Here is a 15173-nt window from a genome sequence, read left to right on the forward strand (position 1 = left end):
CAGCTTGTTACATGTCATCCATGATTTCACATCAGAAATGCACCTCTCTACACCTTGGATGGTAGCATCAACTTCAGTTGGGTGGCTAGATTTGTATATTTGGGTGTCATCAGCGTACAATTGGTGAGACACTGGATGAAGATCTATGACACTTGAGAGCGAATGAGTGTACAGAATGAAGAGAACAGGTCCAAGAACAGACCCCTGTGGAACACCACAACATAGATCAACTGGGCTGTATCATGAATGCCAAATACATGCTGGAGACGAAGTAATATATCATGGTCTATTGTGTCAAATGCTGCAGACAAATCAAGGAGGGTGAGGACTGTAATCTTTCTGCTATCCAACGCAGAGAGAATGTCATTAACTACTTTAAGAAGTGTAGTTTCAGTACCATGGCAAGGGCGATATGCAGATTGTACATTGCTAAAAAGACTGTTTGAATTTAGATGAGATACAAGCCGGGATAGAACAACCTTTTCTAAGATTTTTTATATTAATGGGAGATTAGAAACTGGGCGGTAGTTCTTTAAACGGTTATGGTCTAGTGTTGGTTTCTTCAGCAGAGGCTTTACAATGGCAGTTTTGAAAAATGATGGGAATTCCCCGGATGAGAGAGAGGTATTAATAACATCAGTTAGTGAAGGCAATACTGGATCTAAGCACTCAAGCAGCAGTGATGTTGGAATTGGATCAAGTTCACATGACTTTGGTGCACTCTTCATCAGGATTGTACATTCAAAAACCATACAGGTTCAAATGCTGCTAATGGTTGCCGCTCAAATTCTGTATCCCAACTGTATGGTGATGACGAGTCAATTGAAATTGTGGTGTCAAGCTTATCTCTAATGGTTTGTACTTTGTCACGGAAGAAATTTCCAAACATGTCCGGAAGGACAACTGGAGAGAAGGTAGTTGGAAGTGGTGTTGATTTGTTCCTTGACATTAGATTGTTAGTACACTAGAACCTGTCTTGAAAAACCACCTCTTTTGGCAAAAAAATATGGTCTCTCAAGACAGCTGGTCTCCCATAACAAGTCACAATCCTATATAATCAATAAATTTGTGCATTAAGAATGTGGTCTCTTACGACAGGTGGTCTCACATAGCAGTGGTCTTTCAAGACAGGTTTTACTGTAATCTCGAAGAGCTCTTTGCAGCTGGAACTTTCCATGATCTTAGTAGTGTAGTGGGCTGATTTCGCTGCATGGACTATATTTGTGACATTCTTCTCAGCGACTTCATAGATTTGCTTATGAATAGTGAGTCTGGTGGAAAGCCAGAGCCTCTCAGCTTTACGGCAGTCTCTTTTAGCAGTGCGAAGCTGGCCCCTACCACTGCTATACCATGGAGAACACTTTGAATTGATACTCTGCACTTGGTAGCTGGGGCATGTTTGTCAAGCAATGAACGCAGATAGTTATCGAGCTGTTCTGCAGTAGGAGGTAAGCAAGTTGTTAGGTTAGCTTGGATGTTGTGCATTAATGTGGTTCTATTTATCATACGGAGGTTTCTCTTAGTAGCAGATAATGGTAGAGGGTTAGGGACCGGTACGTCAAGATCTGATGCAAGGTCATAGGATACCAGGGAGGACCGTAGAATGTTGTCATCAGGTCTATGAAGAATCCAGTCTAAAATGTGACCATGTTTATGGGTGGGTTGGTTAAATGACTGTTTGAGGTTGAAAACATTAATGGAATCTATGAGTTTTGATGTATCTGAGTTTCCGGGACAGTCAATGTGAATGATGAAATCTCCAAGAATAATCAGGTTGCCACCTATCGAATTTCCATAGTCCAGGAGATTCAGAAACTGGTCCAAAAAGAGAGAGTCAGCCAGCTTGTTTTTTCTACTAGGAGGAGGGCAGTATAGGCAGAAAAAATGGACTGACCTTTGCTCAGGAAGAATCAGGAGTAGAATGCAGGAGATTGATCATAGGACCCTCTTGACTGTCCCTTTCTCTTTCCTTAATTTCACCAGATTGGAGTAGTGAAAGAACATGACTGTCCTTGATAGATGGGCTTAATCCTGTAGCTTAAGTCAGTAATCTTCACTCACAACAAAAAGGACCAACCCATCATCCGTGATGCTTGACCAATACGAGGAAGTTTGGGAGAGGAATGCAAAAGATGATTGTTCTGCACATGATCATGCAAGCTGCACAATACAATTGTGTCTTAATAACAATTCTCCACGGTGGGAGGATGTATTCACAACAAACGAACAAGGTTTATCTAAATGAAAAAAGTTAAAGCTGTGCAATAGCTATGGGAAAGTTCCTGCTGCTATTTACATTTTACACACAAAACCTAACTGAAAGGGAAACAAAATAGATATAAATGAATATTATTGGTTTCAACACATTCATTTGGGATATATATATATATATATATATATATATATATATATATATATATATATATATATATATATATATATATATATATATATATCTTTAATGTGTACATAAAAGAGTTTTACTCAATGTTGCTTTGAAAACAAAACAAAGAAATAAAATGTACAAAATTATTACTGTATACACTGATATTATAGTGTGGGAAGTGCAAATAAAAACAACTTTTTGCATATATGTCATACATGTTATGAAACGTGACTGGGTACTTTGTCCGAAAACAATATGGTGGCATCCCGGCACAGTGACAGCATGGTCTATTTTTTGCACAAGGTTGATTTTAGTACAAGCGCCATTCAGATTTGAGGGTGAAGAATGTGGCATTTCACCCAATTCCGATAATGTCAAATTTGCAGACACCATAACCTACTATATTAGGAAACAAATTGATTTACATATTTATAATTCAGTTTTATAACTAAAAACAATGCAAAGTATCCTATTTTGGTGCTGAAGAGATTCAGTGAGGAATGGGGGTGGGGGCAATGGAAAAGTACCTCACTTTCCTTATATGCTTAAACAACCTTTCATAGATAAGGCAACCACTGAACATAAGTCCCTCACTAGCATGACCTCTGTTGTATCAAAATTAAGCAACCCATCCTAAACTTGAACATAATTATTAATGCCAAACTTGCATTTTTGCTGCTAAAATCAGAAGAAGAAACAAACATTGGTGCCATTGGTGACTGCATGTATTGCCCAAGTATTCTGAAGATAAAGAGTATAGAGGATTCACATGCAGTACACAAAGAGAGGGTCATGACCTGCACGACAAGGCCTACCACAATCTAAATTCAAAATCCAATGATTATGGGATAAATTAGTATTGAAATAAATGGAATGAAACAAATTGTATCACTGATGTCAATCTAGGGTGTGGACACACAGATGGATGGACATGCATGCAAGCAACAAAATGACCACTATGTCAAGCTTCCATCCACACAGCTCAACAAAATTATCTCATTCAACCAGATTTCTTATAGGATTCCATTATATCTTCACCAAATGGCAAAGGATTATAGAACTGATTATAATATTCAAAACTATGCTTCCAAATGTATGGTAAAGAAAACAATTGGTTGACTGATTAGTCAATATTCTTTATGCAAACATGTACTTTAATTACCAAAATGGTAAACTTTCACTGTTTTGTTAATGTTATCTTTATGTTATGAACAGACAGATCATATAAAATTTGTAAAGGTAATACAGGTGTTGATTCTACATCAAAATCTAGCTATGGTCAGACTGTAATGCTATTTCATTTAATAGATAACAATAGCACGCATTGCATGCTTGTTCACCACTACATTCTGACATCTCTAAAGTATATTATAAATACAGCTCTTTCTTGTTAAAATGCTGTTCATTACTATGCTATTGAGATAAAATGCAGTATCAGTATTAACTTCTTGACCAAAATTATAACAACTACTTTTACAATTTTAAACCATCCATTACCTGAAAAAATGTATGGAAAAACCTGTAAACTTAAATTGGTCTATCAGTGGTATCACATTATGGACTGACAGAAAAGAACATAAAGCTGATTATTTTTAAAAAAATATTTTCATCAAAACTTATTTTACGAAATGAAAGGCACATATACAGTAAAAGGAACATAAACTACTACAAATTATTTGATGACCCCAGGTGTCTGAGTATCTAAGGCACTCATCTTAACAGATTTCTCACACATCTCACCTCTGGTATTAAAGCCCACAAGACAAACAAAAAAAAACACTAATTTACTGGTGTTGCTTTCCACCCAATTTCAATTAACACATGTTCACCAAATCTTCTATCATTCTTAAAGAGCTTATGTTTAATATCATTTAAGAAGAAAAAGTGCTGATGTGCTTTTTATGGTAAAGATGGTATATTTTCTGACAAAAGACTCTAAAAAAGGAAATGAGTAAAACCTGTCAGTAACAGATATTCATATAAAATATTATCCATACTCTTGATTTGTGTAAATATCTCTGATTCACCTTAAGAGTCTGGTTAATCATGACAGGTCAAAAATGAAAATGTAAGATCAAGGGTAAATAACTCCTTCCCCAAAACATGATTTGTGCTATTGTTATAAGGATTTCCAAAACTCTGTGGTGGGCTTCTGTACAAATTAAAAATATTTTAAACTCATTTAGAATACCCAATTTCAGGAGCTTGTTCCTGAAAAGTTGTTTCTTCATCAGCCTATGTTTTTTTGCAGAAAGATCTACATAGGATCCATTCCCAGTACCTTTAAAAATAAACCATACAAATCCTTTCACAATTTAATGGTGTTGATAATCAATTCACCTGCTCCAGTGCTTAACTGACTGCATCAACCTAAACTACTTGTATTTATTTTATATGGGTTGTAACTCCATAGTTCTTCCTGATCAAGGAAGAGAAATTCCAATATCACTTAGTGTCAGAGGTGGGATAAGTTTGACCGAGAATGAAAAGCAAGGTTTTCCCACTGCCAACAGTGAACAGTGTACACACTGTGTTTACAAGGATTCCTGTGCAGTGACTCACAAGTCTGCAGGGAGTTAAGACATTAGGCCAGGCCAACAGTGAACTTGTTTACTTGAAACATATTAGAATACATTTCAAACAGCATTCAAGCACTCTGAAGTCATCTTGAAACTGCATAATACTTTAGCAAGAGTAAGCAAGTTGTTGCAAATTTTTTTTAAAGGACTGCATTTAACTGTGTTCTAAAGATGAACAGATATTGACATAATTCATACATAAGGCCTCTCCACAGAACTCTCTAGGTTTAAATCACATATGTAAGCTGACAATTTAACTGCTGAATGTAACAAGAAATTCTGCTATTTTGTAGAAATGCTCAATGCAGTTTCTTTCTTTCCTTATTTCATATAAAATGTAAAATGGTTTTTTTTTTCTTTCACTTCCTTTCCCACTACAGGAATATTCAATTTCTACCTCATTTCAATCAACACCGTAAATTTTATATATTCCGACATTTTAAATGTGCAGTATAAACAATACTGTAATGCAATATTAATGATATTAATGTCATTTGCTAGCTAGAATGATTTATGACATAAAATGTTGGAGGATAACAATAGATAAATTATTAAATCAATAAACATGGAACAAAAAGAAAACAAAACCTACTATCAAATTATACATGGGCCCTGGGACAACTGCACAAGTCAAGCCCATGATCAAAGCATTGCTGGAAAACATGCAACCTTAATTCCAAGCTCATCAAGTTGAGACAATATGTTACTGAATAATTTGTACTACTGATCATCTCTTTAACGATTTTAGATGTTTAACTTTATCTTTCATTATATATATATATATATATATATATATATATATATATATATATATCTTTGCAGGATTTTAATCTCCAAACTTTCCACTTTTATTCATCAGCATCTGCAGGATGCATGTTCTATGAATGACTTTGACACCAAGGTCAATGAGCACATTACTGAATGAATTGGGGCCCCGAGTGGCCGAAGGGTCTAAAGCGCTCACCGTTCCGGATCACTGCCATCTCACCTCTGCCTGCGTGGGTTCGAGTCCAAGGCTCGGCTAGCGTGGGTACGTGGGAAAGCCTGCCAGTAGCTTCTCGTGGGTCGGTGGTTCTTCCCTGGGTTTTCCAGGGTTCTTCCTCCACCAGTTATACTGGCCGCCACGTATAGCCTATCTTGTGCTGAAAAATGGCGTTAAACCCGAGAACAACAACAACAACTGAATGAATTGTTTTAGCTTCATTATCATTCATGACAAGTATGACGAGACTCTATCAAAAGGTTTAGGAAAAAGACGCAACTGGAATTTTTTTTTAAAACCAAATTGTTAACAACTGTTGACAGTGACATTGTCTTAAAACTGCAACTGTCTTGCTTCCCACTAATGTTCAATAATAAATACTGCGCGAAACATAACAAAACATAGAAGTTAATACAAAATCACATCACTATACCAATTACTTTCCTCAGTGTATTGACATGTCTTTTAAATTTATTTAGTATTTTTTCTGACACAAATCTGAATTGATTATTTCTAATAAACCCTCATTATAAGTCCTTATTCAACAGTTACCATACATACTCATTTAAATGTCAATTCAAACTGCTATCACATACATAAAGTACCAACAGAGTCGGGTCTATGTTGATTGTTCTACTAATTACTCCTAATAAAATGTAGCTACCCAGATCTGCCAGCATATTATGCAATTGTGTCCAGTTTGCTGTTGGACTCGATTTACAAACAAGTTTACTGAGTATGTTATCAGAGAAGGGCAGACATGAAGATTTGGTTTTCAAACTGTCTCCAACTGCCCATTTAATTTCATGAGAAAAACCAGGGATTTTTTTTTTAAATTCCATCACCCAAACACCTTGAAAAAATATTTTTATTCTGATTTGAAAATATAATAAAACAAACTAATTATATCCATTGTATTTCTTGTAAAAAATAAATATCCTGGCTCTAAAGAAAATCCCTCCCCACCGCCTTCCAAAAATTGGTCAGTTAGGAAACTCTGGAGTTGTTGAACTATGCACATTCATAGGAATTTGATATGTACAGTTAGATTTTATAGCTCGGGGAAACAAAGATTAATCTGTATTTTAAATTCACACAGATGCATTCAAATTCACAGACTGTAAAAGTGATTATTTTAAAGCAACGACCAAATCAGTCGATGTTCCTACCACTGCCAACAAATGTTTTCAAAACCAATGACCAAGAAATAGCATGAATTCCTTAGTGCTGTAGGCCAAGATCAAATTTCATAAAGCTAAAAAAAAAAACTATCTCCGTAAGTTACATAAGTAATGTTATCATATAATCTGTGGAACCATTTAACAACTACACTGTAGTAGGAATTAAATATTACATATATAGTTTGATTTTAATATACATGTATGGATATTATATCAAATACTACATATATACTGTGATTTTAATATATGCATATTATATCAGACATTACATAGTGTAATTTCAATGTATGCATATTATATTGTTAAAAAAGTACTTATGCTGTGCCTGAATAAAAACAACTAAAATTATACACCTACCTAGAAAGCAGACTTTTGGAAGAAATTACATATAAACATGTACATTTTCTGCATATCCCAAATATTCAGTAATATTCAGGACAAGTTGAATATTTGGCAATTTTTTTTTATATTTTCTCCTAGGCAAATGGAGATTTTTGAAGCACCATGATTGAGGATAATAATTTATTTCTATTTACTAGTCTGTAGATTTGGGACAAGCCAAACATTTTCTATATGCCATGGGAGATAAGATGAAAGCAAAAGCAATGAAAAACAATGAAAATGATGAAACCTGTTTGTGACTTTACTGAATAATAATAATAATATAGTTTTTACATACTGTAATATGTCAATGATATCCGAAAGTCCCAAACTTTCACCAGTAGATTTACATCTGCCTTAACAACAAATCCCACCATGTTTACGATTCTTAAATATTAATATTAACCTAGCATAGTCTTAACAGCCATTAATCTAAATTAAAGCATAGTAGCAAGGTGATTTGTTTCTTAACTCAATGTTCTGACAAAACAATCCACATCCATCCTAATCACAGTAAAAGATACATACTAACTTTGAAAGATAAAAAGAAAACAAAACTAAGTCGAACTTAAAAAGATGTTTTGGCACTGTGTAACCTTGAAAGTATTGCTATACCATAGAACAATAAGCCATATAAATTTTTTTAAGTTAGCCGACATGTATATTTTACAATACAGAATTTCAGAACATGATATTGCTCAATAATGTGTACCTTTTATCAGGGAAAGGTGGTTGTTGTCCCTGTCACTCCAGCTGAGTCATTGAGGTAAGACCTATTACTGGGAGACAGTTGATCACTATTTTACACAACAGCTTACAGGACAGCAAGGTAAATATGTAGGTATACCAGGTGATACAGCAAGATGACAATGATGTCATCAGAGAATTGCTTAATCATTCATTTCACCAATGTGGCTACTATTCACACCATTAAAAAATACAAGAAGTCCATGGTAGATTCTAGGATAAATAATTGTGGGAATCACACTAATTTCTTAAAACAATAAAACCAAAAAAATCTGAATGTGTGAAAAACATATTTTTATTTTCAAACTCTACCATTATTTATTCGTTAAATTCCTTGTATAGTAAACAAAATGCACCTTTTCAAATGAAGGCTACATTTATTTATGAAGGCTGTATTTATTTATGTTTTCTTCAGTTTACGGATATAGTAATTTAGATATATTGCCTCCATTTTTAATTTGCCCGCTGGAAATCTTTAACTGAGCTGAATTCTAAAAGGTATGGAAGCACAGCAGGGATATTTTTGGAAAAAAGTAGCATCTCTGGAGATGCTCTGCCTTGGGCATCACATAATTATCTCATGGCCATGAGAAAAAACATTACTTTGTGGTCTTTGTTTATACTAATATCCCTTCTATGCTTCCATAAAAAGGTGAACTTGGTGAATAATCAAATGGTAAACTGTCACCAGAAAATTACCAGAGCAAACTTCAATGGCTGATTTAGTTGAGACTGGGTGTTGACAGTGTATTGAGATCCTTTGAGAAAATGCAGCACTGGACATACTGCCTCAAATATTTAACCACAGCACCATTCACATGACAGTGAACAATTTGTTACACTGGATGTAGGCTGAAACATTTATCTGTGACAGTTTGATGGTGTGTGTGTGTGTGTGTGATTAGGATTTTTAACATATCTTTAACAATTTTTCAGTCATATCGCTGCGATGTCTGCAGTGTGGCAGTTTATAGTGATGTCTAGCACTGGGGCATCATGCTGCAGACATGAAGCATGATGTCCCACCCAGTCGCATTATCATTACACCAGGTCAACCAGTCCAAACAGTAACCTCTTAATGCTGAGTGCCTAGTGAGGCAGCTGTTAGTACCAGTCTTTGGCATGACACGGCCGGGGTTCAAACCCATGATCTCCAGCTTCCAAGGCGGACACTAACCACTAGGCCACCGGAGTTTGATGAAGCAAAGTTGAAAATGAAATTCAATTTGAAAAAAAGAAGTTTTCAGAAATAACAAGCTCATCTGTTTTATGTGTGCTTCTAACTTAACTGCCTTCAATGACTGTCATTATTTTGAGTCTATCTCATTTAATGCACATACAAATCAAACGACTCAGGTTAAGGCCCTCACATCATAAAGTGGTGATAACAACATGCATTTGAAGCATACACATGTTAATGTGTGTATGTGTGTGTGTGTGTGTGTGTGTGTGTGTGTGTATATATATATATATATATATATATATATATATATATATATATATATATATATATATATATATCCACACACATACACACACACAATTTAACAACATTCAAATAGAAACAGGTGTCCAACTGAACATTTATAAACAAACTCATTTGACACATTTTTTAGCAGTGTAAAATCTCTGGCTCTCTGCCAGTCAAAGTTGAAATGGACTGAATTAAAATACTGACATTACATTGTTGGTCTTTAAATCCTGCTGATCTAACCTTAAAATGCTAACCATTAGAAGTATCCATTGTTGGCATACAGCTGTAAATATTTTATTTATGACATATGTATAATTTAACCTATTTGCCATCAGTGAAAGAAAGTTGGACAATTTTCAAGTCAAAACGAACTTGAAGTCCTTTCAGAATTTTTGTTCTTGAAAACACGGACTTGAGGCAATGAGAATGTTAAACAGCACACTTATAGACTGAAAGAAAACTGCCATCACTGTATTGATCAGTCCTCCTTCATATATTGTTAACAAAATTTTCTTAGATATGTGTCTTTTGAATGAAATATAGGCAAATATTAAATAAACATTAGTAAAATCATGCTGATGACAATGCAAATTTGTATAAGGAGAACATTATAGGAAATGATGTCCTCAAGTGTCTTTTAAACTACCACTTAATTATAAAACATGTACCTAACATATTGCAAGTGAACAATAATAATACATGTTTTAATTTTACTTTTAAAGATTTCATAATTTAAACTATACCACACAGAAGAAAAGATACTAATTTAAAATTTCAGAGTAAATAATAAAAATTATTATCATTCTTCGACACTTGAGAAAAATTACATACATTGTTTATAATTAAGTGGTAATTAATAACAGGCATAGATGTGGATATATGCAACAGAATAGATCATAAAATCATACAAAGAATAGAAACAAAAGTTAACAAATTAAGTTGGTATATCTCTGAAACATGCCTTCTTAATTTCATTCTTATTGTCTCATGATTCCCACTTGTTAGACAAACATGCTGTTCTACATGTCTTCTTATATTTATATCACTGGCCATCAGTAAATTCAGATATGTGGTAAACAACTTTTGGTCTCAAAGATTTGCAATCTAATGGAAAGACCTATTAACTATGTTTGGAAAAGCAATCAAATGTGACTCTATGCTATTTTAATCACGATTTTGCGAATCTATTAAATGTGCGACATGACCAAACTATCCAAGACCAACGAAAAGAGCTGACCAATGGTAATACCACAGAATGATAAACAACTGGTCAGTCCATATTATTTAGAAATGAACTCATCCAGACAAAAATATAAATTATCATCTAAATAAAATTACCTACCTTTTGGACACTTGAATGCGAGTCTGTATATATGACTATCTATTTCCAGCTGGTGACGAACACATATTTATCAATGTGATATTATACATGTATATACATGCTGATAATCCCCACCCCCCGCAATGAGTACTCCAAGGCAACATGGTCGAAATTAGGTCAACTCCATGAATATTTAAAGTCATTTGGTCAAGTATAACATATATGAAAACTGGACAACAGTTGTCCCTAAATATAAACGTTTACCAATCTTTCAAACGTCTAAATGTACTAAATGTCGTCAGTTTTTGTCTTTTTTTTTAATATTTTTTTTTTAAAGTAACGGTGACATAGATATATATTAGCCTACCTGGTCTTGTATAATAGTCCTCTGCTATCCAATTTTCTGATAATCACATCGACGTTTGTTTCATCTGACTATCTTCGTTATGTCCATATAACAAAGGTCAAAGAGTTCAAAGTCAAGACAAGATCACCGTAACGTGGAAATTGGGATAAAATAAACTTACCAAAAATATACCGATGAGGTCATTTGTAAAGTTTGTAGGTATGAAGTCATTTCTAACCAATCAGGTTGTTTGAGCCGAATGCTGTGATCAAAGTGACTGAAAGGCTTTGCAGTTCGCAATCAATATTCTTAAACCGTTTTCAGTATAAGACTATTGTGTTTGGTTCTCCATAAGCGTAAGCGGCATACAAAACATATTTTAAAATATAAATAAAATAACATAAAAGCAAAAATAAAAGTATATTTTGAAACCATGCATTGATGTGGCTAATTAGTAGACACATAAATAAATTCCGTGATTTTAGTAGCCGGCGTGTCACATAGTATAGTCATGCAAAACTTTGCGAAGTTTCTATTTAAAGCTGTAAATTAAAAAAGAAATATCTTTGAAAATAAAAATAAAAAAATAAAAAAATTTCTTTGAGACTCAAAACAAAACTGGTTCCTAACCAGAAAGAAGAATCAGATAAAGACTACTCAGCGATGAGCAATGGACTTAAGTTGGTCTTTAGAAATTGTGAAATAGGCTGTTCCATCTTTCATTGGCTTAAAGCAATTTACACGGAAATGTTCAGGATAATTTCATAAAATATTCGCCAACAATTCATTCATTCCAATAAATCACATATATCGACAATAACTTTTCGTTTCGTTAATGTAATTTTCGTTTCATTAAAGTTTATGTTCTAATTTTATATGTTAGCTGGCTTTGTAGTGCCATATAGCGTCTTAGCTTTTGGTCACGTCATTCCGCCTAAGTGTGTGTATATATATATATATATATATATATATATATATATATATATATATATATATATATATATATGGATCAGCAAGGGATCACGTGTGTCAGGAATTGATTAAGATAAATGCAATAAACTGACAACGATCTGTGCGAAACTAGTATCTAGTTAGCTTGAACGCTTTCTACTCTTTAATGAGTCTTTTTCAAAGGCAAATAGAAAATGTAGACAAGACAAACAAATTAAAAAAAAAACGGTTATGTTTGCGAAACTTTACATGGTTGTTTCTACAGGAATTCAACCTTTTAACTTTATTATGTGTCAACTAGTTTGTTTCAGCTTGTTGCTGATACTGGAGAATATTTATATTGACCTAGAAATTGATGAGCCATAACGACATCTGTTATTTTATGTAAATTTATGTCAGCGCAGATTATATCCCGGATATTTCATTGTTTTAGTAGTTGTAGGCTATTAAGCAAATTTAAATAAATTATTGTGTTTTTAAAAATGTGTCGGCTGCAAAAGATAATTTTATTTGTGCATGGTTGTCTTTTTCTAGTCTTCTTGGTTTAAACCGCTTGGTTTCAATGTTCTTAGGCGGCGTATCCAGTAAGATTCCTTTTCTTTCCTGGTTTGGTTACTCCAGTTGGGGTTGTGAGCAATTGCAATAAGTGTTATATCACTGAAAGTGTGACCAGAGGAGAAGTGTTCTGCGACCGGGCTTCTGTACAGCTTCTTTGTCATCCAACCAGATTTATGAGGGTTGATCCTTTTGTGTAGCTTTTCAGTTTCTCCGACATACTGAAGGCTACAGATCTTACATGTGATGAGATAAATTACATTCTCTGTTTTGCACGTTTTGTTTGGACCATGTATGTTAATTTTTCTCTAGTCACTGTGCTAGAAAGGTTTTGCAACTTTTATCGCCACAGGGGCTAGATTGACTACCGTGATCTTGATTAGTGACTATCGTTAACTTCGCCCTGACTAGGATGTCCTTGAGGTTTTTGGTCTCCGGTAGGCGACTACATGCTAGGGAGGATTTTACTTTAGTAGATTCCACGATGGTCCATTGTTTCCCGATGATTTTACCTACTTTGGGTTGTCTCGATGGTAGATCTGGATAAACGGTATCCTATCAGCCTTTTCCAGCTTTCCATATTTTACTAGGTCATCGCGGTTTGTTTGTTTATCCCTTTGGTCGTCTCCGTAATCAGGTCTTTGTTGTAGCCTCGGTAAATTAAATTATTAGATAGCCCCTCAGACCTTTTCAGGAATGCTTCATCGTCGGAGAAAATTCTGCGTATCCTCAGCCTGGCTATATGGGAGTTTTGTAATGCAGTGTTTTGGATGACAGCTACTTTGGGAGCTGATACTGGTGTTTGTCGGTTGGTTTGGAGTACGGACCTTGCAAGCGAAACAGTATAACCACCTGCCGGAGCAAGCACATTTGGTTGTATTTCGCCGGACAGTGAATCTGAAACGTGTAGGGACAAGGACTTTCGTCGAACACTGACAGGCCCTACAAGGCTCCTCCAAGGAACGCAGAAATCTTGAGACAATACACAGTTTACTTAATCTCTCTCTCTCTCTCTCGCGAGCAAGTAACGACACACGACCACAACTCACTCGACGACCCAGTAATAGATTCTACGACCAAGTCGGCGATCAGAGGAAGACCCAGTCGGCGACCCTGCGACCCAGTCGGCGACTCTGAGACCCAGTCGGCGATTCCGCGACTAGGTCTGCGACTCAGTCGGCGACTCTGCGACCAAGTCGGCGAACAGTCTAGAGCGCCAGGCTTCAGGCAGATTCAGTAGAGCATCACTCCAAATACAAAGACCTATCCTAAAGAACCCGAGATAGCGAGACTCGGGGTAGTGTAGCATATATATATATATATATATATATATATATATATATATATATATATATATATATATATATGAAATTTTAAAGTTGAAAACATTGAGCAATTAAAGTCTTATCACAGTTAAGCCAGAAAAGTCCTTGTGTAGGGTCACTTCGACCTTTCTTGGTTCATCTCCCACATGTCAGTGTAAACTTAAAAGGCACAGAATTCCGACCTAGTAAAATTGACCGGGGTATCTTAACACGGTCCTTAGAAAGTAATCATTTGAGCTACCAACCCTAACCGCTTGGTAGGAACCTATGTCAACTTATCATATGTTCAAAGGGAAATTGTCACGCACTGTCGTACACAGATTCAAGCTGTCTAAATCTGATGAAAGGAATTATTTCTTTGGGAAGGATTAGGGACAACCATATACGATTGGGTAGAATAAATTAGGGCGTACACTTCAAAGCATCTGACTTTAAAGCAACGACACTAGTCGAAATTCTTTAGTCTGAACATTTCCTAGAAGAGGGTACTAAGTCTCCACTCCGGTGTGAAAGCAAAAAAAAAAAAAAAAAAAAAAAAATGGTTAGTGCTTTCCTCGTGAAACAAGGAAGGGGCCAGTTGGTCATCGTGCAAATAAAAAGCATGTTTAGTGCTAGGACGCACAAGTCCTGGAAGAAAATGAAAAAACAGCGAAACGGTACGCAATTTTAGTTTCATTTAATATTCTATTAGTTTATTGCTTGTTTTATGCAAACGTGTTTGCTATGACTAGGTTCCATATTGTGTATCGTTTATTAAATTCGTGGAAGTGTGTTGATGCTAGAGATGATATGCAATTTATTTTATTGAATTTCATAGAAAGCGTTGATGATAGAATTGTTGTGCAATTTACCTTTTTAATTATATAGTTATTAGTTTATTGGTAGATTTGATTGCATGCGATCCAAATGTTCATATGTGTTAGATTTCATATGGTTATATGAAAT

General features: G+C 34.9%; 2 protein-coding genes across 7 annotated transcripts in view; one reads left to right on the top strand and one right to left on the bottom strand.

The window, feature by feature from the left end:
• LOC149786820 (uncharacterized) overlaps positions 1–12169 on the bottom strand; it is a 115158-nt gene extending 102989 nt beyond the window's left edge. The window contains exon 1 of one of the 2 annotated variants that reach the window (XM_089977329.1): positions 11419–12169. The gene's annotated coding sequence lies outside the window, so the exon portion shown is untranslated. Of the gene's footprint in view, positions 1–8221; positions 8321–11418 lie in introns of those variants that run through there. The other variant, XM_089977330.1, reaches the window with a different exon arrangement.
• The window catches only part of LOC149786821 (ATPase SWSAP1-like), a 113188-nt gene that overhangs the window by 42404 nt on the left and 55611 nt on the right, over positions 1–15173 (top strand). The window lies entirely within an intron of this gene.

This window comes from Sinohyriopsis cumingii, chromosome 12 (assembly GCF_028554795.1).
Source record: "Sinohyriopsis cumingii isolate HCF-2022 chromosome 12, ASM2855479v2, whole genome shotgun sequence".
Lineage (NCBI taxonomy): Eukaryota > Metazoa > Mollusca > Bivalvia > Unionida > Unionidae > Sinohyriopsis > Sinohyriopsis cumingii.